Source organism: Anoplolepis gracilipes, chromosome 1 (genome assembly GCF_047496725.1).
Source record: "Anoplolepis gracilipes chromosome 1, ASM4749672v1, whole genome shotgun sequence".
In the NCBI taxonomy this organism is placed as follows: Eukaryota; Metazoa; Arthropoda; class Insecta; order Hymenoptera; family Formicidae; genus Anoplolepis; species Anoplolepis gracilipes.
Genome location: NC_132970.1, coordinates 19,310,138 through 19,337,839, shown reverse-complemented (window position 1 = coordinate 19,337,839; position 27,702 = coordinate 19,310,138). Strand labels below are relative to the sequence as shown.

Below are 27,702 nucleotides of genomic sequence, written 5' to 3'. Positions count from 1 at the left end.
ATGGATGAGAAAACAATAGTTTGAGCTTTTTCAATGACAGTTCTTACATTAAATGTATAATATCAAATATATTACTGATTTCTCATGCGCTTACATTTAACGAAACAAATTTACGAATCCTTTTTTTTTAATTTCAAGAAGGATATCTATTCATCTTCTCTTACTCTTATCTATTTAAAGAATATAGAATTAATTGTATGGTTTAATGTCTCATGCTCGAAAAAATAGGAAAAAGCAAATTGTGTGGCATATGAAATATCCTTATAAATGCAGACGCATTAAACAACATTAACATACTCGTTTGTACGCGTACGTATATATTCTCTGAACGTATCCAATATTTAATATAAAAATTTATTCTTTTTTCTCTTTAGAAAATCAAATAACTGCAAGCAGAGAATTATTGAAGAAAAAGCGCATTATAACTTTATCGCTGATCATATAACATGCAAATCAAATTGCTTAAGATAACGCGTCGTTGAATTTAGTTAATTGCGATTGGCAATTTATTACTTGTTTTCCGTTTTTTTACAATTTGAAAAAAGGAAAGAAATGAAAACACAGTAATAATAATAAATATTATTATTGTCATCATTATCATTTTAGTGAAAAATTATTAATAATTATATTAATGTTTATAATAATAATAATAATAAAATAATAACAAAAATTACAATAAATAATAACAATAACAATAATAATAAAAATGAGACCAGATGCGCGTTGATGATACATATGAATTAATTATCTATATAAAAAAAGAAAAATTAGGAAAATGCTGACTTAATCTGTATTTAATTAACCCTTATACTCCGTACTGATTCGTCATTTCGGGATATTTTTGTCTGTGCAATATCTACTATAAGAACAATATCAATTCCTCGAAAAAGAATAATCGTAGGATAAAGTATTTAAGCAAATTTTTTCTTTTAAATTTATCATTTAAGTAAGGATTAATTTCCATTTTCATTTTCCTATGGGATGTCCCTTTTTCGCTCTATCATCTACTGTATCCAATAGATAGCCGTTTGGGAAAGATATTTTAGGACTTACCATGACATTATAGTACTTAAGTTCAGAATATTGACTCCTGTTAGCCTTGGAAAAATTACAATGGTTAACATACGTCAATAATAAAAATAACGTAGCCTTTGCGCGATCTTTAAAACTACAATTGTACGATGAATTGACTACAATTGAAAGATAAAGGCTTATATCAGTGACAAACTATGTGATGAGAAGCGATTAAACTTATTCCGCAGTCTCGCGAAGAGAAGACACCATACTTAAACGTCTTAAATTTTTAACGTGTTAGATGCTTTCTGCAAAAGAGTGTATTCGATTTGCCATTGTTTGTGGACGTATACATACAATGTTATCTTACTATTAGTGCAGCAAAAATTTTGATTTTCTCGAGACGTAGGAAAAAGTTAACGATCGGAAAACTTGCCTACACAACGCGGTTGTTCGTGAAATTGTTCCTACTAATATACATAATAAGCTCTGATTGATAACATAAATTATAAGTTACATATATAATAGTAATAGCAGGTATATTATATTATAAGGGAGAAGAAGCGAAACTTAGCAATATAGGAATACATGTAACGCGAATTAAATACGACCGGGAAATGGTTGTTGAAAAATAGGCGCCTTCCATTATCTTTCTAGATGATACTATGTCTGGATTTTTTATCATCTTCGTGGCTAATTATTTGACCGATTGTGAGTCGAATATTTCGATTTTATTCCTCACACTGGTGCATTATTATCATTACAGTTGTTGCATATAAATTTACAATAATATAAACAATTATAATAGTAAGATAATTAATATTGCGACTTATTATTATCGTTATTCAATGCAAATGATGATAATAATATAAGATATTAATAATCTTATTGTTTTCATTTGAATATTTCATTGATTTTTAGAGAAAACTCTTTACTTCTCGCTGTTATGCTTCATTGATTACGACAGTAAATTTTATTGAAAAATCAGTCATTAACTGATTTTTTTCAGAAAAATTTTACTGTTTGCTATATTTATAACTGAAACCGCTGTTTATCAGTGATAATATATTGATTCTTTTGAAAGAATTAATTTTCTGACACAAACAGTACGATTGATTTCTGTAAGAGTTTCACTGAAAAATTAGCTATTATCACAGCTGCTAACAGATTCTATTCGATGAGATTTCACTGAGAATACAAACACTTTATGTTTACAGTGTTATACTTGTAATTGTTTTCTTCGCGTTATTTGCCATAAGCCATAGTAAATTTCTATAAAGATTTTGTGGAAAGAACTAAATGTTAAATGACTCGATACTATACTGGAATGTTCACTTATAGATGAAAGAAAGAAAAAAAAAACTATTATATATGTTCACATGTTCTGCAGTTCACATATTGACATTCTTTATGTTTAATTAAATTGTGATTTTAAAAATCATGTAGATGAAAAACATGAAGTTACAAGTAAAACGAAATAAGATGATGAACCAAATCAAGGGATTAATGATGATATGGAAATAGATATAGATACTCCTATATTAAATTTTATTAATTACTTAATTCAAAAAATATAAGAGAAGAAAATAAAGAAGATGAATCAGAGCAAGAAAATTTGAAATGAAAAACCTGATGGATAAAACATTGCATAGTAAGAAACGATACCGATAGCACAATGCAACTTTTGTAGTAAAAGTTACAAAAAGTTTCATCATTAGAGCGATAAATTGTGAAACATATGTAAGGAAGACACAACATCTAGAAAGAAACATAGAAGAAAAAGACTACAAGATAATTGATTAAGACAATATGTTGCATTCAAAAAACATTACTAAACACTAAATTGCATAATTTGTAATAGCATTCTATATAAATTGAATTACGTACAGAATTTACAATTAACAAAACAATGAACCAAGTCAAGAGATGAAATGATGACATAGAAACAGATATTAATATCAAATCTTGAATCTTAATTCAAAATCAATTAATGCGAAAATAAAGAAAATGACAATTAGCTGCTTGATCTACCGTTCAAAATAAAATTATAATTGTATATATATACAATTATAAATATATATATATATATATGAAATTATAAAACGTAAAAAAGAGCAAATTGCAGCTTATTAACATTTGTGAATTCGCGAAACATTAAGGCCTGGTCTACAATAAGAAATAAGAGTAAGAGTTGGAATAGGAGTAAGGAAATAAAAATATTTTATTCGCTCATGCTCTTTTACGTCTACACGCTGCTTGGAACTGGTTAAAAAAAAGCTTTCGTTAACAAACGCCTGCGAAAGATTCTCAGAATCTAGTGACCCAGAACAATTGCAAATGAAAGATTGAGTCAGACAACCAGACATCTCCGTAGAAATCACGAGGTGCAAGTACAACTAGATTGGCCACATATTGAGAAAAAAATACGATAAAGTACTGCACGCTATCTTGCAGTGGCAACTTGTTGAAAAATAAAGAAGAGGACACTCCAGAACAACTTGGAGAAAGACAGTCACGCGTGAAAACTGGCAAATTTATTAACGAGTTAAGACATTTGGCTAGGAATAGGGATGGTTGGAAATCTTTTGTTGAACACACCTATGTTCCTGACAAGAATTTGGCGATGATGATGCAGGAGAGTTTCAAGATAGGACTTAAGACAGGGATACTCTTTGAGCCTAATGCTATCTCATATTATTAAACATTGTCAGAGGGATATATAACTTTAAGAGAAAAAAATGCATTTTTCATTTTCTTACATAATGGTTGGTAAATTTTTTATATGTAGTTTTTATTAATTTAAGCGATAGTTAATAAAGAAAACAATCAATTATTAGTTTTACATAATATATTAATAAATAATAATAAAGTCTGTTTTGTTCTAATTAACACGAAATATGCTAGAGCTCTATTTAAAACTCGTAAATCGAACTTGTGTAATATGTATTATAAATTCAATATTGTGTTAAATTTTCTAAAGCAAAAAATATGTACGTAAAGTAAACATTTTAAATATAGATATTAAAATTAAATACAACAGAAAAATTAGAAAGATAATAGAGATAGTTGAACATTAAGCATTTGGTTCAGCTCTTGATAGTGGATTTGAAAAAATGACAACTAGGAGAGAGGAATGGGAAAAAGTTAAATTGGGGCAGATAGAATATGTAGTTTGGCACATGCAGATGATTTGATGTATTAATAACAAAAAGGTGGAAAAGGATAAGATAAAGTGAGATTGACGAATTGCAAACTTGTTTTCGACAGATGTATGCTGATGATGAGATATCACAACTGGTTTACGATATGTGCTGATAGTCTTTGAATGGCTTCTATAAATTCAAATTGCGTTGTTTTGACCAGCACTCCGCGCACGCCACCTTTCAGCGCCTTCTCGACGCCGTGCTAGGATCAGAACTCGAACCACACGTTTTTGTGTATCTAGATGACATCATCGTCATCAGTCGGACTTTCCGCTGCCTTTGAAACGCGCGATTATGACCAAACGCAGATAAGTGCAAATTTTATGTCGATCGGTTAAAATACTTCAGACACATAATCGACTGGGAAGGAATCCCAACTAATCCAGAAAAGATCAGCGTCGTCAATAACTGGCCCGTTTTGGTGAAACAAGTTCGACAATTCTTAAGCATGATATCTTGATATTCGGATTTTCGAAAATTTCTCGTTGCCGCCCCCTTGACCCGACTGACGCACGCTGCAATATAAGAAGGTTAACGAAGCACAATAAAACTATCACTTTATCAAGAAGTTTCATTCTTCTCGGCTATCCCCAACAGTCAATCAGACCGACAGCAAGAAACCTGCCGAATAGATTGCAGGCTAATGCTAAAAAACTCTTATAATAATATAATATAAAATAAAAAAGGAGGTAATAATCAGAGGGTATTTAGATAAGAAAGGGTTAGAACTGAACATAGGGAAATCGAAGATAATGAGGTTTTGGATCGAAGGAAAAGAGGAAAAAATGAACTGGAAATGTGGCGATCGTGGTGAGTTCTGTGTCTGCTTTCAAGTATTGAAGCAAAGTTGATACTGAAAATGGAATAATATATGACCTTTCTATATGCGGTGTGCGTCTTCTGTACACTGATGCATGTAAAATTATGTTCGTGATTTCATGATAAAGGAAGGAGAAAGTGGTATGTTATCGTCTTTAATCGGCAACCAATATAACTAGTGCGATCTCTTCGCTCGAAATCCGCGTTTATATCACACTTAAGAGAAAGGAAGAAAAGATTAAATTCATTCGATTGACGATAGACAATTTTAATAACAGTAAAAAATGCACGATGGAAATAATACTCTGAAAATTCTATTGAGAGAAACGATATGTTTCGGACACGGGTCTAAAGCGAACTATTTGTTATTTCTTTCGCAAATACCCGATCAAATAGTGATCAGTTCGCTTTAAAACCGTGCGAAAAGCAAAAATAAGAGAAAAATATTCGTACGATTATCGGTCGATTAATAGTCGTCAAATTCGTGGAATTTGGAATAGTGTTGTAACTTCTAAAGGCTGAGAAATCTCCGAGAATTTTCTTCTAAAATATTTCTATATATTTCGATTGCGGCTGAAACAAAGTAGAAGTGAAGCAGTTTATTTATTTGGAATGACGCAGAAAAGTAGGAGGCAAGAGATACATTTAAAAGATAGGAAAGTAGAAAGTGGCATTAATGCGATTAGTACAGGATAGAGAAAAGTATTAGGTTTAGAGAAGACTGCCGGAAAATATTGTGGCTCTTTGATGCTTTGGTAATGGAATATGAGGTTGAGATTTCTGTGTAAAAAGACCGAGAGATAAGAAAGGTTATAAGAAAGATGTATGAGATGAATAATGGGAGTGGAATAAAGTATGCCTAGATATATGGTGAGAAAATAGTAAAGATAAAAATTAAGAAAAACAGTCGTAACAAAAGTACACATATTGTGTATCTAAAAAATGATTCACGTTTTGATTCTCGACTGCACTGTCTTCAGGAGAAATCGCCTAAGAAATGACATGAATTTTAAATATTTACACGAATTGAAAGGATTGAAAACAAGCAATAACCTAATATAAGAAAAAGAAGAAGAAGAAGTATTAAGCCGGATTAATGAACTTTAATGGAAGGTTTTATAAAGACGAATAAAGGTTCTACGTGCATAGAAGAATTGGATTTTACAAAATCGCGTGAATTGAGATCTTGATCTTAATTATTTATATAGATTTAAAATATTATTACAGATATATCTCTGTTGAAGAAAGATGTTTTGGCAACTATTTCTTATCGAGATTAAAAACGTTATAATAAGCACACACTATTTATTACTCAGCTTCATAAAGTATAGAAGTCCAATGCGGTAAATACAAAATTAAAGATTTTTAGAATTAATATTAAAGTTGTATTATTATATGGGTGTGAAACATGGAAGTACACAACAAACATTACCAAGATGCTACTGGTCTTTATAAACAGATATCTGCGCAGGATTTTTAAAATATACTGACTTAAGAGAATATCAAATGATGAACGCTGGCACAAGTCCAAAGAGGAACCATTAAAGTTTAAAATTAAATGTAGAAGATAGACTTGGATAGGACATTCCAAGAAAGAACAGTCAGCACCAGAACGGTAGGCTCTTGAACCCGTAAAGCAGTCGAAGAAGAGGAAGATCTAGAATTAGTTGGAGAAGAACGATAGAGGAGAAGGCTAGAGCAGAGGTCAAAACGTGGAGCGAGATCAAGGCATTGATCAGAAAGAGAGTCTGATGACGTTGCTTTATGGAGCTCTATGCTCTATAAAGAAGTAAAAGAAAATGATAATGACGATTAAGCACACATACAACACACACACACACACACACACACACACATATATATATATATATATATATATATATATATATATATTTCCAGATTTATTTAAAAAATAAATTTATATTTATTTTTCAAATAAATCTGGAAATATAGTGTGTCATCATCATCTTCCTTTACTGAATTATTTAAATTTCTAACAAATAGTGACATATAATCTTAATTTTTAGTACATAATTCTATACATGTTTAAGGCATGTAATTATATATTAAAAATTAATATTTTATGTCGCTATTCTGAACGTGATGCTAAATGCATTAATTAAAACAAGTTAATTTTTTTTCTTTCATGTGATTTATTAATTATTCAAAAAATAATTTTCGATCTCTTATTTGGATCAATATCAGTAGATAAATTAAGTTAAAGAATGTATATGTTCTTCTATGACTCTTCTATCGTTAATTTTGTGAAGCAAATGTGACACGTGTATAATCATCTATTGATTTAATCAACATACCATTGATATATTAAATTCTATCAAATATCGATAATAGCAGTAAATTTACGAGACCATAATTCAGAGACTACATTAATTATTGAGTACCATGCAATGTGGTTGCGTTGTTTTCATTGTCAGTCCATGTCGAAAAGTCATTTGATCACCTTAGTAGGCTCAATTAATTTTCACAAATTGATTGATTTAGAATATTAAATATTAGAAACACAAAAAAATTGTGAGTATTTATCATAAGCATAAGGAAACAATGTGCTGCTTAGCATTTTTCATGAAACAGCATTAGAGTGACTGCTTAACATTTTTTCGAGCGTATTCCTATAATAACATGTTACACTAAAATGGTTAAGACTATATTGATAAGAGACATTGGACAGCTTCGATATTGAAAAACGTTCTTGGTTATTTGTCTAACCAGTTGCATCATTGCTAATGATAAATTTAATAGCGACATATGTAGATGAAATTCTTAAGATACGAGAATGACTGATGCGCGGAAAAAATTGATAGACGATTATACCGTAACCGAACCTGTCTAATAATCTTTTGATCTCACATGCAATAATTCATCGTATTCAAGTTGAACAAAAATTCATAAAAGTGTGAATTTTTGTATACGATACACAGTGAACTGTATAACGGGATGTTCCATTGCAAAACGAGTTAATGAAGAGTGAATAGAAGAACGAACGATGGTACCGATGTCAATCTCCAAAAAGGATCCGTTCACAAACCCCAGCATCCATGGCGGAACTAGAAACGTATCGGGCTCTCCTTCAAGAGTTGAAGCAAATGAAACAGGAAAGACGAGAGGAACAAGAGAGGATACAGATAGATTCCAGGAGAGGGATACATTTTCAAAACGAGCTAAGTCGTTTTAATAATATCGCGTCTGACCCGAACGAAAGAGCATTTAGAGAATCAGAAAATAAAGAACAAAATCGCGCTTTGGAGCAGGTACGCTCGCATTTAGTTGTCGTACCGACATTATCGTGTCCTGATTTCCGAATTCCGTTTACTCTACAGACCAGCGCGAGTTCTGTAGGAATAGGTGTCGTACTAACTCAAACTGTTGACGGAAATGAGAATATAACTTTCGCGAATCGAGCTTTGTCCGGAAAAGAAGTATTCGGTTACGGAACAGGAGTGTCTATCCGTTGTTTGAGCAATTAAGAAATTTCGCATTTGGAGGGATATCGATTTACTGTCATTACGGATCATAGTAGTTGCGTTGGCTACACAATAACACACAAATCTTGAAAACCCGATAGGTTGACTCGAGAGATGAATACTAGAACTCCTGGAGTACGATTACGAGATCGTACATTGTAAAGGCGAATTATATCACGTAGCAGATGCTCTGTCGCGCATGTATGAGGGGGACACTGAGATAAAAGTAATGGCTGCCATTGAGGCAGATAATCGTCAATACGATCGACGCGTGCTATCAAAAACATTGATGAATAATATTAAAGGAAATTTGGGTTACAAATTAAAACCGGGCATTTACGACGGGACAGAGAGAGAGAGAGAGAGAGAGAGAGAGAAAGAGAGAGAGAGAGAGAGAGAGAGAGAGAGAGAGAGAGAGAGAGAGAGAGAGAGAGAGAGAGTCATTAAGAGAACTTTTTTCCACAGTTTAATTTAATCGTATGAGCGAATAATGTTAAATAATGTTAAAACAAACAAAGATTGTTCGCGCGATAAAGAAAGATTTTGCACAGAACTGTGCACATTCGTTATCAACTGAAAAAAATGAAGAAAGATCTACTCTACGTGTGTGTTAAAGAAAAGATGTCCGATAAAGAAAGATATTTCTCACAGAACTATTTATTTATTGCACCGACTAAAAAATTAATAGAAAAATCTACTCTACGTGACGACATTTAAAGATCTAAGAGGACAGTTGGTCCATTGGATAGAGAGGCTTCAGTAGTATGAGTTTGAAGTGATTCATCGAAAAAGATGCTTCATCAGAATGCCGACGGATTATCGAGATGAACTTGTGCTGAGAGAGGGTGTAATTATTGCAATAAGATTGAATTAAGGGAAAAGTTAATAGCACGAATAATTTTGAAGGAAAATTATTTAAAAGATTGGAGGAAATATCAATTAGAGAATTCAGTTGTTTCGATTTTTTCTTATAAGCAAAGGAGGAGCGTAGATGTCTTCTTCCCTCTACTGTACTATATAATATTTGAAGAAAATTGCCATTATCATAGAAAACATGCTACATTGATATGACTCTGATAATGATAATATGTACTGATGTATATCAGTTTACTTAATTGTTGTCAGTACAATTGTACCCTTTAATTTCGTTGAAAAATCGCTTTGCCGGCGAATCAGCGCGAATGATGGATTACGTCGAGAATGCGAATTTAACGAAATTTTTTTTCTACGTTACTTACAAATTCACTATATACGAATGGCAAATAATGCATTATGTCGCGTATTATGAATATATGCAATGATAATATGATAACGGATAAACGGACTTGTACCGGGCTTCCCTCGGGATTGTCGGGGTGCTTTTTCAGGTCCACCAACCCCCTTTTATCCTTCTCTACACCTCCTTCCAAAAACCCTTTCCGTTCCCTCTAGCATATGACATGTATATTTTATCCGTTATCCGTTTTTATAATATGATATAATTACATGTTTATATCATTATATTTCTTTAATGACAGATTTCATAAAGACCTCTTGAGACGATCTATAATTTCTGACAAAATTTAGGACAAAATTCTATTTATAAATATGTATCGTATAATACAGAAAACATTTGAACACGTAATATACACACAAATCAAAATATATATCAAGAGATATATATACTCATACATTAAAACGTGATAAAATTATAAATAAAATTCTATCTTGAGTTTTATCACGAATTATAGATTGTCTAAAGAGGCCTTTAGTACATAAAACGTTACTTTTTCCATCTCGTAACACTTTTTATAACGACAAATAAAAATCTTTATTATCGTTTTTGAGTTCTACTTATCAAACTACATAATAGTTTATTCCAATAAATCACACATAAAATGGGTATTGTGTATATTTATTAATAAACGCGACAAAAAGTCACAATAAATCGCGAATAATGGATCACGAGTTACGAATAGTGTAAAGGACCCATATTTGACAAACTACGAGTTTCTTACTTTTGAATTAAAAATTAATTACACGAATTACAAATCTGAATTAGAAAATGGCAAATACGCGCATAGTCTGATGTTATCTTTTTTATTAGAATTAGATATTATTAAGTAGAAGTTGTAGTAAATATTATTAAGTAGAATTAGATATTATATATATATATAATTAGGTCTTGAAGTTAGATAATAGTATATAAACGTTAGAATATACAAGTCTTGTAGATTAGATATGTAATATTCGAAGTAAATACTTCGAATTAATTTTTAAAGTAGATTTAGCAAGTCGGAACAATTAGACATTTAAGTTAGAGTTGTCGTAGTTGATTGTAGAACGCCAAACATGACTGTTTGCGAATTTTGAAGAAAACAATGATAGCAAACAATGGCTCGAACGATACTAGGAATCTTTTAATGAGAATTGGTGCTTTTATTGTGGCAAGATGGTTGACTCTCGTCTAGTGGAATTAAACGTGATTAGAGTAAGCGATAATAGAGAGAATCGTGGAAAAGCGCGAAAAAAAAATGAGTTGCTTTTGAGCAACCACAATTAACATCAAATTTATAAGAAATCACGCAAAGGAAATTCAGCAAATCACGGTAACGTTAACTACGTAAAAGTCGCTAATAAAAACGTATGAAATTAAATCTTATCTAATCGATATCTTTATAAAATAGAAAAAAATAATTTTTAAATAACTTGATATGTGTAACATAACTTTTTAAACTTAATAACTTTATTTTCAGTAACTTAAAGATTGTTGCGTTGCTAAACACTTATATCAATAAAAATAAGCAAATGAATGTCGTATATTGATCGCGTGTTTGATATATTAAATTTCAAAATGTTTAAATTTAACATTGTATATGTATACGAATGCAACTGTATACGATCGTGACACTTGTATACGATGCACACGCATAAGAACTTTAAAAGAAAAAGGCAATAGAGTACGTGATAAAATCATGCGTATTTATTGCCCGCGTCATGCTATTCTATAAATCGTGTCCGATATTTGATATTTGACTACGGGCATTGTTATCAGGCATTATGTTTTTTTATAGCTTACTTAGACAAACGCGTCCACAATCCGCTATTTATCGAGCTGCGAACAGGGAAAAATATTGAAACACGCGGTAATAATAATTCTAGATATAAAATATTTCATGTTTTTATTTTGTATACACGAATAATTGTGCCCATAGAGAGAGATAATTCCTTCACGTGAAATCAGAGTAAAGTCGTCAAAGATATGCAGATGGTCTCCAGACATGAGAAAAAAAGAAAGAATGGAACATGAAAATGGTTACAATTAAGAGACCTAAGCAGTATAATTAATCCAGGTTTAATTGGTACAAAGATACCACTTCTTGCCTTGAAGCTCTCTATTATAAAAGAAAACAGGTCATCGTGTGCAAAGTACAAATTTATCCACGGAATTGAAACTTTTAAGAGCATCATAAAATTAAAAAGTAAGTCAGAGGAAGAAAGAAACGCAGATATTTGCATCTTCCGTATTGACATATTGATAGAATCGTAATGTCCGAAATTTAAAAACGCATCTCTAAATAATTAAATTATTACTTTTCGAGTAAATGCGCTCCGGCGTCTATCTTTTTTTAAAATTTTTATAATGTTCTCTTACGTTATTAAATTAGTTTCGGTAAAGAATACAATATATGTTAGCTATAAATTAAAATTGAAACAACTCCAAATTTAATTTATGGCAAATTGAATTTACCATTTTATTTTTAAAAAGAAACTGCCTGGAAAATCAGAAAATTATTTTAGAAAACTCTGAGTTTATTTATAGTATAAAAAAATATTATTATATACAAGAAAACATTTAGTAATTAGAAAATAAAAAACTACAGATAAAAAGTTAAAATATCATGAGTTAGCGCAACATGAAGTTGAAGAAAGAATGACTATACACATAATATATCACATCTATATTTAAATATAGATATCAATTTAATTATAATATATATTTAGATTATTGTCAGCTATCTATACAATTCAGTGAAATTCTTGCAAATAGACTTATGTTTTGAATATTTTTGGCATAAAAATTGCTACTTATTAAAATCATTTTAAATTACGATTATTATTTTGACATTTTTTCAACGCTATACGGCTGATGCAAATATACGCAAAAATTCTAATGATTTATAAGAAAAACTTTAACTCTGAAAGCATATAAAAAAGAGAAAAGAAGATAAGAAAAGATTCTGCTGATGTAGCAAATATCGTTATATAGTTATGGACAGTAAAAGAACTTGTTAAAAGATTCTATTTTTTTTTTTGCCGGATAATTTTGTTAAATCTGCGAAAAAAATTATTTTATTATAATAACTATTTGTTTTGCTGCAACAGAAAGTATATTTTCTGAAGATAAGTTATTTCGTTTCAACACTGTGCTGTGGATAGATAAATGAGATAGAAAATAAATATTTCAATTCTTGCAATTGAGCCAAAGGGCGGATTGAGTAACAAATTCATTAAATAAATTTATTTGGTAAAGTTTTCAAACTAAACAGGTTTTGCTAATATTAAATAATTGAACAAAAAATACAAGTAACAGTCTCATTAGCAACAATTGACTTGTGAACATCAAAGTTTGTAACTGTTTTTTACGTATAAGTTTATTTCGAGTATTTTTAATATTGTTCAGGATATTTATTTCTTCAAGGAGAAAAAAATAAGCTTATATATGATATTATATATAGGAAGAAATAATAGAGGTAAAACATAACTGATAAAAACTTTTTACACAAGATTTTATGTTACAATTTTGCAGAGAATGAAATTCTCTTGATAATATTTAAGATACTCGAAATAAATTGAATTTATCATACATATGACTTATTTATCATACGTATGATTTTCATTGCACAAATAATTGCTTTCACATTACGTTTTTTTTCATAGAATGTGAATAAATTATATTTAGAACTTAGCAATCCTTTCGGTAAATTCCGAGTACCACATGATAAATTCATTTGGATTATATATGCTAACGACGTAAAGAGCCTTTTATGTATGACAAAATGTTAGTCTAATGACACATTTTCGGAATTTTTTAAAATAAACTTTTAATTGTTTAGTGAAATTTTACAAAAAGTAATGTGCAACATTTTTTAGGAGAGGAATGCTCAATAACATACCTTGATTCTTTCTTGCTTGTATGCGTATTGGATCAATGGCAAAGAAATAGACCAGGACTCAACCTTTTTTTATCATCATAAATCAAATTTGTGATTATCGGATAAATCCTCTTGTAGCAAAGTTTAATTGTCTTTACATCAAATAATAGTTATGGTTTTTTTTTCTTAATAATTAAATCAACAAGAAATTAGCGAAAGACATGCACTGTTACGGAATCTATGGCCATTTTAGAGATGTATAAAGATAAAAATATTGATTCTAAAGGTGATAATGCGGATGAAGAAAAAGATAAAAAAAGAAAAAACAAGAAAACTAGAAAGGCAGAAATCGCGAAAGAACGCAATCTATCATTTGTGTCACAAATCCACAAAAGTGTCGATGATTTGAGTTAAAATCAATTTTTAATGTTCATTCTTGTTTAGTTACACGTTGTAGAATGATTACAAAAAGAAAGGTTTTGATTTTGATATATACTGATGCTGAAGTAAAAAAGCGCGCCGGAAAAACGGGTTAAAACGACGATAGCCGCGACAGATTGTCACATAGTATGTTATCGTTGGTAACTAGTTGGTAATAGTGATCTCGTCGATAATTTTCGCTCATTTCCTTATAATCTTGATAATAAAGCGACAATTTACGCGCGCGAAACTTGTAAAATATAGACTTAAATATAAACACATGACAGATTATCGTTTATAAATGCTGGACAAAAGGTAATAAAAAAAACTTAATCAATATAGATCAAAAATTAACTATAAATTTATATGTATAATTACATATTTTCACATAAATATATCTTTTTAGTCATTTTGAGAATATAAAAATAATTAAGGTAAAATTGTTACAAAAAAATAAATATTTTATGAAATAATTTATAAAATGAGAGTAAAATATTTTTTTCTTATATATTTTGACAATATAAAATATGAATTATTTCGCAGTGTTTATTTTTTAATTATCTTACTTTATTATTTTTATACGTAGAATGACAAAAGAAATCGTTTTATGCGAAAACGAAAACATACAAATGTTTCATATAAAAATGCATACAAGTCGCTTCTAATACCAAAAATACTTTCTACCTCTGAAAAAGTTAATTTTTCGATCTACTTATTGATTAAGCATTTTTTATTTAGTTTCATGAGTACTATCTGCTCTCTAAGTCTTAAAATGTTTCTTTAACATCTTGTGCATGTACATAAATTCTATATACTTATCTATAGCGATGAGAAGTTAGCGAGGTCGGCCTCATTTATACATGAAAAGATGCAAGCTCGCTTTTATTCCCTCCCCCTCCGATTATAGTTTTTTACAACAGTATTTATATAGTTATCTATAAAAGAGGTTATATGTATATATACATGTACATATATATATATATATATATATATATATATATTTTTAGACAGAGATTCCCAGCTTGATCTCGTCAACTTCTCTTAATCCTTTTGCCAAGTCAGTCCTCATATTGTCATAGTCCATGGAACATATAGTCCGCAATAGTCATTTTGAATAATACCACCAATTACAGTATTGCAATAGCTTTTAGAGACAATCGTATGCATAAATTATAACGCGCCCGGCCGGCGCTTTATTTGTTGATACCTCGGCAAAATTATCAATTGTTACGCAAGAGAACTCACTAATTTTTCATTAATATAAATACTGCGAATGAAATGTGAATATGGAAATATTGAAGGATATATGGCTATATGGCTTTTCTCGTGTAAAGAGAATTTATAATTCCCGCAAGAGAAATATATAAAATCGATCCTTGAAAGCACGGTAATTAAAAATATATGAACATAAAATAGAGAGCAAATAAGAACTAAACACAGAAGATTGTGACACAAATAAATTAATTTAAATTTTTCAAAAGTAAAAAAAGAATTATTTAATTTTCAAACGTTTCGATCCGTCTTTGAATTATTTTCAGCAAGGTTTTTTTCTTACTTTTGAAAAATTTGAATTAATTTATTTGCGTCACGATTTCCTGCACTTGAGCTTTATTTACTCTTCATTTTATGTTTATCTTTTTTTATAGAGCCTTTCTTAACTATATTATAAAAATGTGTAAATTTTTTATGAATAATATTAAACCTATTATGAATAAGCCTCTATATTTCTCATGAAAAATCAATGTTATTACGTATTAGGACTTACAAATAGTTGAATATTTATTAAAGAATCTGTGGGAAAATATTTAATTTGTGAGGTCCAAAAAAAAGGGATAAAACTATTACAACAATTGCATTAATTAATTCACAATGCAAATTATTTAACTATATGCAATAATTTTAATCATCTTTGCACTAAAATATATTGAATTTTGAACATTATATTATATATATATATATATGTATATCGCGTTGCGTATCTTTTATAATATTCAAAATTCAATATATTTTAGTGCAAAGATGATTGAAATTATTGCGTGTAGTTAAATAATGTATATTATAATATATATATTTTATAATACATGCATATTTTCACAGAATAAATTTTTAATTCCAGCTTCTCATAGTATTTCAATTTTGCTAAACAATGACATATAATATTCAGTAGGTATACAAATAACTGATTCTTACACACTGTAGCTTTCAAGGCTCGATTATTCCTAAAGTGATGTCGCGTAAAAACGTAGCGGCCTCGTCACTAATCTTGTTCTGACTTTTTCCAAGGAATAGGTTGGACACAGGATTTTCGTGTAAGTAAAGTGAAATTAAAGCACGAATGCGTAGTTAACGCATGGCAGAACGATGATATCAATAACGACCACGGTCTCACGCGATAATAATGTGCGCGAATTGAAAGCCCGTAAAAGCCCTCGAATCGGCCGAATATTCTTGGGTGGCTTGACTCGCGATTGTAAAGGCGGATTTAACGACGCCATAAACGCGTTGAGCCTTTTATGAACTGTCTAGCCGTCGCCGTTCATTCTGGCTCGGACAAGAGTAAAATGCAAATGCGAAGCTGAAGCGTTTTTGCCGCGACATTTGGAATTTCTGAGCGCCAATTTCTGTGCACCAATATTTGTACAAGAGCCATAGCTAAAGTCCTTCGTAAATTTTCAGAACACCTCAAATCGAATTAACTTGCTCTTACGAAAAAGCTGTGGCATAGATCTAAGCTAATTAAATCTTCTTGCAGATGTTATAAAAACTCTAAATCTTTTAGAAAAAAAATGCAATAATTTAAGTCGCAGGCTTGCAAAAAATATTAAGCTCTTTTTAGCGCTTACTTAAATTTTTTTTATAAGCATTGTTATTAAATTCCTTGGCATTTTAACAGCAATTCATCAACAAATCATTCTAAGATGTATGTACTCATGAGTTCATTGTCGTGTGTTTTTATGTTCAAGTTTTAGACCAAACTGGACAGTAATTTTTTTAACTTGAAAATTTAGACGACAGTTTACAGATGAATGAATTAGAAGCACATTTTTGGGCAATTGCAAAAATGATCGTACAGTGATTACAGTGATACCGGAATTATTCTTGCGAAGCAGGATGAGCAATCATTTCGTATCTTTCGTTTCTATTGCACTTATTTCGACGTTTTCTCTCCTTAAATAAAGAGTATCATCAATCGAAGAGTAGATGATTCATGCATAATTAGTCTTTGTACACGCATACAGTTGAGACACAACGCTATCTTGTACTGTCTTCAAGAAGGCTTTCCAACAATTAAAAGATTTTAATAAACCAACAAGTTAAGGGCAATGATAAACGGAGGCCTAATCTTGTTACAAGTCTCTAAATGTGTCGTCATATGCGTTGATGGATATGCCATGTTGCAGGCAGCGACAGGACAGGCAAAATAGTGCACGCGAATGTATTTATACATGCGCATGGCCGGGAGCGAGAATGTCTCAGGTACTTAATAACCAACACGATGTGTAATAATGCATATAAATGTAATAACAAACTCAGGAAATCTGAAGCAGCCAGGCCGTGATATTATACTTATAGATACTGTACTACATACTACTACTACTACTATTCTACAATACGATTTATTATATTGCAATTATTATTACATACAATTTATTATTATTATATTGGGTGTGATTTTTATAATTATAATTCGATCTAGGCGGCTTACAGCCTACTGTTTTGTTTCGTTTGTTTTTATGCGTTTCTTGTTTATTACAAGAATTTACACTAGCAAGTGACGAGACACACATATATTACCGTATGTTTCGGCGCGCGTGTAAATCCGTTTTCAACATTATATTTTAACGGAAAAAGATTATATTGGAATTCTTCAATAAAGGAAGTAAAGTATGATATATAGGGGGATACATATTATTATTATTATCTACAATATTTCGTATTTTATAAATCTGTCGAAAATACTTAATTTTTAAGTCATTCATATATCAATTTTTAGAGAATAATGAAAGAAATAATGATGAAATTGTTTTGGAAGTATCCTTACTGATTTTGCGATTCTTTGTCAGAATCACAAACTTCTATATACTTTATATATTAGATATTTGATATAGTCTAAATATCAAATAAACATCTAATTCTAAAATAAAGTTGTTTATGAATGATAGATAGCAAAATCAGTACAGCCTCCAAACCAATATATTGTAAGGTTCTTAAATTCACGGCATTTTATGGCCAGAGAGTCTATACAATTTTTAATCTTTCAACAATCCTCTAAAATTTGAGATATGATTCTATCCTATATGCAAATCTATAAAGCGAACTAATTTATTATTGAATTTCTCTTCTATTTTTTTTAAATATCTTTTTTATAATTTTTTTATAATTATTACATATTATTCTAAACAAATCTATAATATTTATATATTATTTCGAACACCTCCAATATTTTCTTATACAATTTAAAATAATTAATTTTTGATCTTTATATTTTCAAAAATTATTAGATCAACTCTTAATTTGCGACAGCTTTCTTCCTGGATGATGTATTTTTTTCTTTTTTTTGCTATGCTGTTGTACGATGTCAACTAAAATCGATAACCATTCATACGTTAACTTGTATAATCGACAATTTATATAAATGACAATTTTAATTTAAAACAAGTATGCTCTCGGCAATCGGATAACGCTACATGGCGAGTATCCATAACAGTCATAAAAAATAAATTTAAAAAATAATTAAAAATTAATTAAAAAAGATATTTATTTTTTTTATTTAATTTTGTAAAAAAAAAGATTTAATTTATATACGAACATAAGGAAAGAGTATATTAATAAAATAATGCCTGATGGCATTTGAACTATTAAAGAACTTTATACATACGGAACAGTAACGGCCTTTAGCAATTTACATACTTCTACAATAATTAAATTATTTTACAGTGTGGCAAAAATTTGAAACGAATTTTCGCGTGCGCATTTACTGCAGGAAAGAAATAATTGTGAAATCACCACAGCTACCTCCATATATTATTAAATATCAGTCTTTTCACATACTACAATATATTCATGCTCATACATATACGATATACATATATTATGAAAATTCGTATCAACCGCGAGTCATCTTTTCAGTGTGTGTAATATGTACAAGATATATACATATTATATATACGCTCTATTTTATAATACATAGTCATGTGCGAAAAATATAATAATATAGCTTTCATGGATAAATAAATTAAGGGATTGCCTCCTTGCACGGAACAGTCGAGCGAGCATAAATAACAAAGAAATAAATTAGTGATTTATAAGTTTCTGCGATCAATTTAAACGGGTTTTTATTGAAAAATTGTGTGATAATCCGGTAGATATAAAAGAATATCATTTTTTTAAATGAAATTGCATCTTATTATACGTACCTGATATAATATAATTTTATCATAACTTCTCTTTTTATGTATAGTTACTTAGCCATTTATGCATTTGTTATTTGCTATTTGTGCTTTGTTACATTTTTATTAATTGGCAATTATACTTCATGATAGCTTCCTAGAATTAAACGAGCATTTTCTTTGATCTTTAAATGTTGCATACATCAGCATGAATGATTAGCTGGATTGTCTCTGTCTACGACATTACTAGAGTTTCTTATAGAAAATATAAACAACAAAGATTTGTTAACTGAAATTAATACAAGCTCAACTTCTTTAGTTAACATTTCTTATTTGTATTTTGTGTAGCATATTTTATTTTCAATATTGTAAGCAACACGCGCAAATGATCGAAGTACTATACGCATTCTTGAAACAATTGCTTTGAAATGCGATTATTTATTGTGTAATAATTGTCAATAATTCCAATCAGAAACGTGATTTTCAATTTTATAATTTTAATATCAGACTTGCTTGATATATGCAACGAACAATCTTTTTCATTGATAGCCTCATAAATATAGCCTCATTTTTTATTGGAATCAAGTTTCCGCTTGTTATTGAAATTTGATAAACTTTCTGATCGTTTCAGACACTATCAGATATCTAGAAAAAGAATAATTAACAAAAAACAGAATTATTAGAAATTTTTCTGAATATAAGAAATTTTTCATTTGAAATACGCTTCAATTATTTCAAAGAAGAAATGGAAACAGACTACCTCAAATCCATGATAATTTATTATGCGAATATTAAATGTTGGACAAGATGTAGTAAATTATCAAATCTTCAGAAACATCTTTGCTTGAAGATTTCTCATTTTTCGAAACAATTATTTTCGACATACATAAGTCCACGATTGTTTCGAAGAATGAAATTTATATCGTTGCTGGTATATATAAGTTTTTTTAAATACATTATTAATCCTTTAGCTGCGTGAGGTACTTATTTTTTTATATTTTTAATGAATAAAATAGAAATTATTTACTACATATTGTCCAATTTATTATTCTTACATTAGTTAATATAAAATAATGATAACATTAATTAAATAAGCAATTACTCAACATTGATTATTCAAAATTTTAATTTATTGCTATAGATATTTCCACAATTATAGACTTATATATATTTTCCAGAAGTAATGCTTATGCGCGCGCAATTTGTCAGATTTCCTCTTATTGTACCAAGTGAAAAAAAGGAAAAAAAATAAGACCTATATATACAATTTTCGCAGAATTAATAAGTCTCATTTCTTTAAGAATAAATTTGTAGTTACTATACAATGCTGTTTGATATATACATGATACCAGACATTTATCTGAGATATTTTCACAATGGCTTACCACTTTGTTTAGCTGTGTCTTTACATAAATTCATGTATACTCTTACTCCAAGATGCATGATAATTGATAATACACTGCCAAACGCTCGACTGTTCTGTGATTGACAGTGCTGAATTCCAAAATCGCAATGCAATACATTGTACTTACAGTAGTTTTTCACAGATCGTGACATCGGTTAGTGATGTTACTGCTGAATTCATGTAGAACAAAGAGATCGCGTGAATGTGCAGATGAAATACGATAGAGAAAAAGAGAGAGAGAGAGAGAGAGAGAGAGAGAGAGAGAAAAAGAAAGCGAAAACGAGAAAATGCAAATGTATGGATAAAGTTGATTAGAATAAATCGTATGAAATTGGCGTATATGTAAATACATTATACGCTTGAATGGCAATCCAACTCGAAGATTGTACATGGATTACATCGAGTTGGATTTCAAATATAGATAACGCATACATAGCTTATTAGATTATATATTAAAAAGTAACAAATATAAATATATATATTTATAAGCGAGATTTTGCGGTTGACTTAACTGCATACGCAGAGATACAGTACGTATGTAATAATAAGGTCCTCATATAGGCTTACATTTATTTAAGAGATAGAATACATGAGAATTTCAAAATAACTAACTTATCTTGTAAATTGAATCGTGGATATAAAAATCAATCTTACATGTATATCGAGGAACTTAATGAGTATGCAATCTCGACGTACAGTCGGCGTCGTTAGAACTTTGCGAAGACGAAGCAAAGATGTATTATAATTGTGTTTAGTAATTTTGGGCAATTTTTTTATCTACTTGCTATAATACTTTATCTACTTAAAATCATACCCTGGAATCTCATTATAGCGAACTTCGAAATAGCTCACAAAATCCTCAACATATATGCTAGACGTGAATAAAATGGAAATAGTGGTATAATGGCCAAACAACACGTATTTGTTTTTTGGTTACTGAAAAATAGTGTGTAGGCGATACCACTTCGAATTTCACTATTTAGGAGGGAAATAAAGGAGGGACTTTTATTTTTACGTTTATAGTTCCGAATTGCGAGCTATTAAAAAGTTCCAGTTTAATATTTTATTTATTAAATTCGACACTCTCTTTGCAAACAGACAAATATCGTGATTTAAATCACAAATATTATTTAATTAGGCGAAGTCATAACAAAACAGAACCTCAAAATAAAATGAAATATTGTCTTATTTTTATTATACGATAATGTAATTTGACACGATATTAAGAGCACTGAGGCCATTGATGCTAATATTTACATTCACTGTTCGTCTTCCTCATGCTGCAGACGAAACTTTATTAATCTCACAGAATCTTTCAACTATACTATGTCCAATGAGTCAATACTGACTCTCTCAATTTATCTAGCAAAAATAATATTTTTTCAATAAAAGAGTTTTTATATGCAAAATATGTACTAAATTTTATTAATATTGTGTTTTAAACATAGCTTATTGATAAAACTATGTTTGAAACTTCACAAAAAATTATATGTGAAAAAAAGAAGAAAAAAAGGAGAAAGATATTGTGGCATCAACACCACCAAACAGACATGTCAAGCGGGTAACCATGACCGCCAGATGAAGCGTTGCTAAAGTTGATCGTTGCTAATTACAGTTCGGATTAATTACGCTAACATAGAAGGCGTATTGATTGAAACAATTTAAGAGGAAAATGATCAAGAAGTGTATATGAAAAGACCAAGAAAAAATCAAAGAGAAAAAGATTAAAATTTAATTTCTAACTTTCGTATATTTTTGAAGGTCAAAAAGAAGAAATAGATCTTCGAGACTTTCGAGAACATCCCGATCCTCCAGAGCATTTAATGCTCTGATCCCGCAAATCTTCAAGATCCTCGAGATCCTCCAGACCTTCAAGATCATCGAGATCTCCTAGACCTTTCAGATCCTCAAGATCTTCCAGATTTTCAAGATTATCGAGATCTCCTAAACCTTAAAGATTTTCGAGATCCTCGAGATCTTTCAGACCTTCAAGATCATCGAGATCTCCTATACCTTCAGATCCTTGATTACAACTTTAGACCTCCAACAAAGACCTCCAGCGCTTTTTGTCGCATGAAAATCTATATTGTCAAAATTATACTACTTTATATAAAGTATTATATATATATATACATATAATTTAACTTACATTTCATATATTTTATATTTTAAAAATATAAGTTATATTTAATATGACTTATATTTTTATATATTATTTAGAGGGGTTCTGTGTTGGCTTCGCTTAGTTACCGAAATTTAAGGAATTAGGTTGAAACAACGTAAATTTTATTTTGTAGTAAAATCTTATGCATGATTATATTTCTATTGCTTGTTATTATTTACTACAATTATAAATCTTACTATGATTCGAATTCATTACGTGGAATATTATCGATTTGCTTACTCTTAGCAAATTCGGTGACCCGTACTAGTACATATTAAAGTCTGTTATACATAAACATATATCTAAATATAAAATAATAATATAATTATTTCAAACAATTAAAATCCAATAATAATACTGTTACATTATTTAACAGAATATACGATTATTTTATCATCAAAGTGTTTATATATTATGTGATTGCAATTAAATATTATAATAATTCTTAATAGTAACTTTTAATATACACTAGTTGTGCGGAGACCGAATTTGCTACATTAGTAATCGCATTATCAGTAATCCATATAACTTGCTATTGTTTTCGATATAATTTGCATGTTGATTATATACAAAACAGCATAAAGAAATAGGAAAGGGAGAAGAGAGATAAAAGAAAGAAAGAGAGAAAGAAGGTATAAAAAAAGATGCAAAAGAGAAACATATTATGATATTATAGAATAAATAAAATAAATATTAAAAGAAAATGGAGAAAGGAAGGAGATTAAAGAGAAAACACTAATTATAATTAAATTACTAATTATGCAAAAAGTAATTTTGATTACAATTTTTTCGGAGTGCTTGTTCATGTTGTAAAGGATTCCAACATCTTTTTTTATTATGTAAGTTACTATCGGCGTATTATATTGGCATACATTAAGGCTTTTAATTAGTTAGTAAGAATTGTATTAGTTTACTTTATCTTAGTTTATTTGTTACGTTTACGTTTTCTTTTTATTACATATTTTTAAGATTAATCTCGTAATCATCATCTCTATTATTCTCATAATTATTATTGTCAAATTTGCGTTTTTTTATTTTTAAAATTTTTAGCAATTTTGATAGAGCATGTAAGAAAATGCGTCTGTCTCGCTGAGGGAAATGTCGAAAATGTTATTATTTGTTCAGAAAATCGAATTTTTTAATTTTCTTCTGTCATGTCTAATATCGATTTTCTACGATGCTTTTGCTCACAGAGACAGACGTAATCGTTAGGTCTATTATACTCAAACGTGCCACTTAATCTCATAATCCTCATTTCCTCCGGAATTTTATTCCATTCTTATCCTGTCGGTGTTTTTTATGTGTAAATATTATATATTCTATTTAAGTCAAATGTTTCTCTAGAGAAACTGTACTTGTTTCCTTTGATAAATGTCTCATCTTTTTGCCATTGTATTTTTTTTATATTATGTTATTAAGTTAAGTTCTGCGCAGCTCGATCAAAACTTGTATGATTAGTATGTAAGGCATTATGTTGAGTTAACTTGCCACTTCATGTTACAATTTTAAATAAATGTTAGGAAAGAATAAGAACCGAAAAAAGGAAGAAAGCAATGTCTTCATTATGTTCTCTATCTTTATTTTATTTCCTTTTCTGTTTGCGTCCTATATACATTAGTATGCGGGCGTTTTTGTTTTTCAGAGATTCACAAAAAAATCTTATAAAATAAATTTTTTTTTCTTCACAGAAATTTATTTTACAAAGGTATACGGTATACGATATGCAAAAATTTTATTTAAATTTTTTCTAAAAAAATTTTTCAATATGTATATACTTATATGCATGTACACATATATGATTTTATTAAAAGTTAATTTATTTAAAGTTTATTTACAGAGAGAAAAAGAGAGGGGAAGGGGGAAGAGAGAGAAAGAGAGAGAGGCTGTCAAATTAATAAGCGGTAAAAATTAGTTTATTATTTTTTCCTATTTTTTTTTATAAAGATTAATTGTACATTATATTATATTTATAAAATATATATGTTTATATAAATAATTTTTGTTTATAATAATTTTTATTCTAATCTGCGCTGTTTGTACGTTGAGATTTGTAACTCTCCGTATTTACTACAATCAGGGATTCATCGAAATCTTATACGGAAGTCTTGATTAAAGTACAAAAATAACATAGAATTATTATATATACATAACAACAGAAAAATGTAGCACCTACTGTGCTCGAAAAATGTTTTATTCACAAAATTCCCACGAATGCGTGCATGCGTGCAGTTCGAAATTTAATATCTAATAATAAGGATGAAAAAGTAGTAAAAATAAGAATGAAAAGATGGAAAAAATTGCATCGGACTTTATCAGCGATGAAAATAGATCTCCGATATGTTAAGGCTGCTAATTTTCAGAGATACGATTAAATTTAAGCGCTTTCGAAAGTAGTCGTCATGTGAACGAAAAACGCCACATGTTTTCGTCACCATTAGAAATTTATCGACGCCACGGCGTCACGAGGGAAAACACGATTCAAGAACGAATTACTCGGCACTTTCCCTCCACGCATAGCGTCAAACTGATATGTATACCATTAAATATTTCACATTTAAAGGAAAAAAGATATATAAGGTATATAGATATATAGACCATATATCTTATAGAATTATAAGTAGATATCTTATGTAACACATTATTGTTAATTACGTCCAACATATGTTGAGTTAGTCGCGGATTAACTAACATAAATGGAAGATAAGATTGGCGCGTGCAAAATTAAGATAAACGTAAGAGAAAGCCATTTTTGTCAGACAATTAATTCATAACAATATATTTACAAAAATGTGTAAATTAATAAATTGATAATACTAAATATTATTAAAATATTTATCAAAATTCAAGAGATAAGTATACTTTGAATTTGCTTAATAAATGATTATATACATATTATATAACATTCACACAGAAATTTTTGGGAATGTAATAGTTCTATATTATTCCAATAATATAATGATTTTATACTTTTCTTTTCTGTATTTTTTTCTGATTATTCAATTGATGAAAATTCCGTAGAAATAATTGATAAGTGACTGTAACGTCACTTATCAATATGAATTTATTGTCGTGGCAAAAATGACATTTCGGAGATTCCAGCATCCGACGCTGCGAGAGAAAAGCTCAGCTTTAATACGGATGCGCGCGACGTTTCCATCGATTCGACGTCGCGCATTTTACAGCGCGGGCAAGCATTTCCTTGGTGGTAACGAATCATCCTAAATTGCCACAGCGTCGACGGATAAAGGCTCGTACAAATGATAGTAATTTTTTCTATTGAGACAAAAGTCTTCGTACTTTTTTTATTTCGGAGAGAGAGTTAATTAGTTCCTCTTTCTCCAAAAAATAAATACCATCGCAATCGATAAAATGCTGTAAGCGTGTCTTCCTTTTGCACGTCGTCAGTCTCACAATCGTTGTCCAAGATTTCGGGAGCTCGTGTGTTGCGTTGCTCGGTGCCTTCTTGCGGCCTGTTTGTACGCAAATTGCACCACATATTCGTCCAAGTGTTTTTACTCGCCGATGAAAGCTCCGTTTACGCGACAGATTAGACATTAAAAATTCTATATCTAATTTTTATATTAAATATTGAAAAGGTAATCTTTTTGTGTTTATTGAAAACATTGACTGCCTATTAAATAACATCTTCATCCGTTTTTTCGATCATGTCTTTTAAATATATGTATTTGAGTATTTATAATATCAACCAAAAAGTATTAACATAATAATAAGATTTCTTATGTCACCGGTATTAAGTGACAATTACATTAACTTTTCTACCATTTACAGTTCATAATTAATGTGATTACTTTGTAGCATTTTTTTACTATAATATTTTCAAGATTTTACAATTTTCTACAAAGATGTAGAAAAAATATAGCTTATAACAAAATGCTGTGTGATTTAAATTCTTTTAAATGTTTATATATCTCAATAATAGAAATAAATTTAAAAGATTTGATATTTTTAAAATTATAATTATGAGAATTCACAGTAAAAGGGTAAAAATAACAGTTACGGGGCATAAATTGGGTGTTCAAAAAAATGGACGAACAAGGTACATCAGGCGATCACAGTTCCTATTTTGCCCCCTTGCATACATTAATAAAGGGCACTACGTATATATATATATATATATATATATATATATATATATATATATATATATATATATATATATATATATACAGAAATTAATAAATAAAGAAAGATGTATAACTATATTTAGATGTTAAGCGCCGATGAGTATACAATAAATTTAGATTACTATATCACATTGTAAACGGAGATAGTATACGTTATGTTAAACTATATACACATATATATACATATATACATGTGTATGACGTAGATAAATAACTAAGTAGTGTGAGAATATTCATTTCTAATAACAAAGAATTATGCGTACGAATGAAATAATTTTTAAATTCTTGATAAAAATAAAACCTGTCCTTTTATTGGACACATATGCTTTCTAAAATTTATCTTTTATGTTTTTATTTCAACGCATAACTACTTTTTATGGAGCTAAATTTTATTCTTTGTTGCTGTTGTTATTTTGGTAAAGTACATTGTACTGGTAGTGTAGTGTTTTAAAGACCTTTGTATATATACGGATTATATTGTAGAAAAGAGAGAACATGATAATTAATAAAAATTATAGAATGCAA

The 27,702-nt window shown here is 29.4% G+C and overlaps 1 protein-coding gene across 7 annotated transcripts in view; it reads left to right on the top strand.

Moving 5' to 3' along the window:
- Positions 1–27,702, top strand: part of LOC140666086 (protein abrupt) — a 121,934-nt gene extending 94,232 nt beyond the window's left edge. For all 7 annotated transcript variants that reach the window (XM_072892873.1, XM_072892863.1, XM_072892892.1 and 4 more), the window contains one exon: positions 1–27,702. This exon is cut by the window's left edge and continues 5,860 nt beyond it. The gene's annotated coding sequence lies outside the window, so the exon portion shown is untranslated.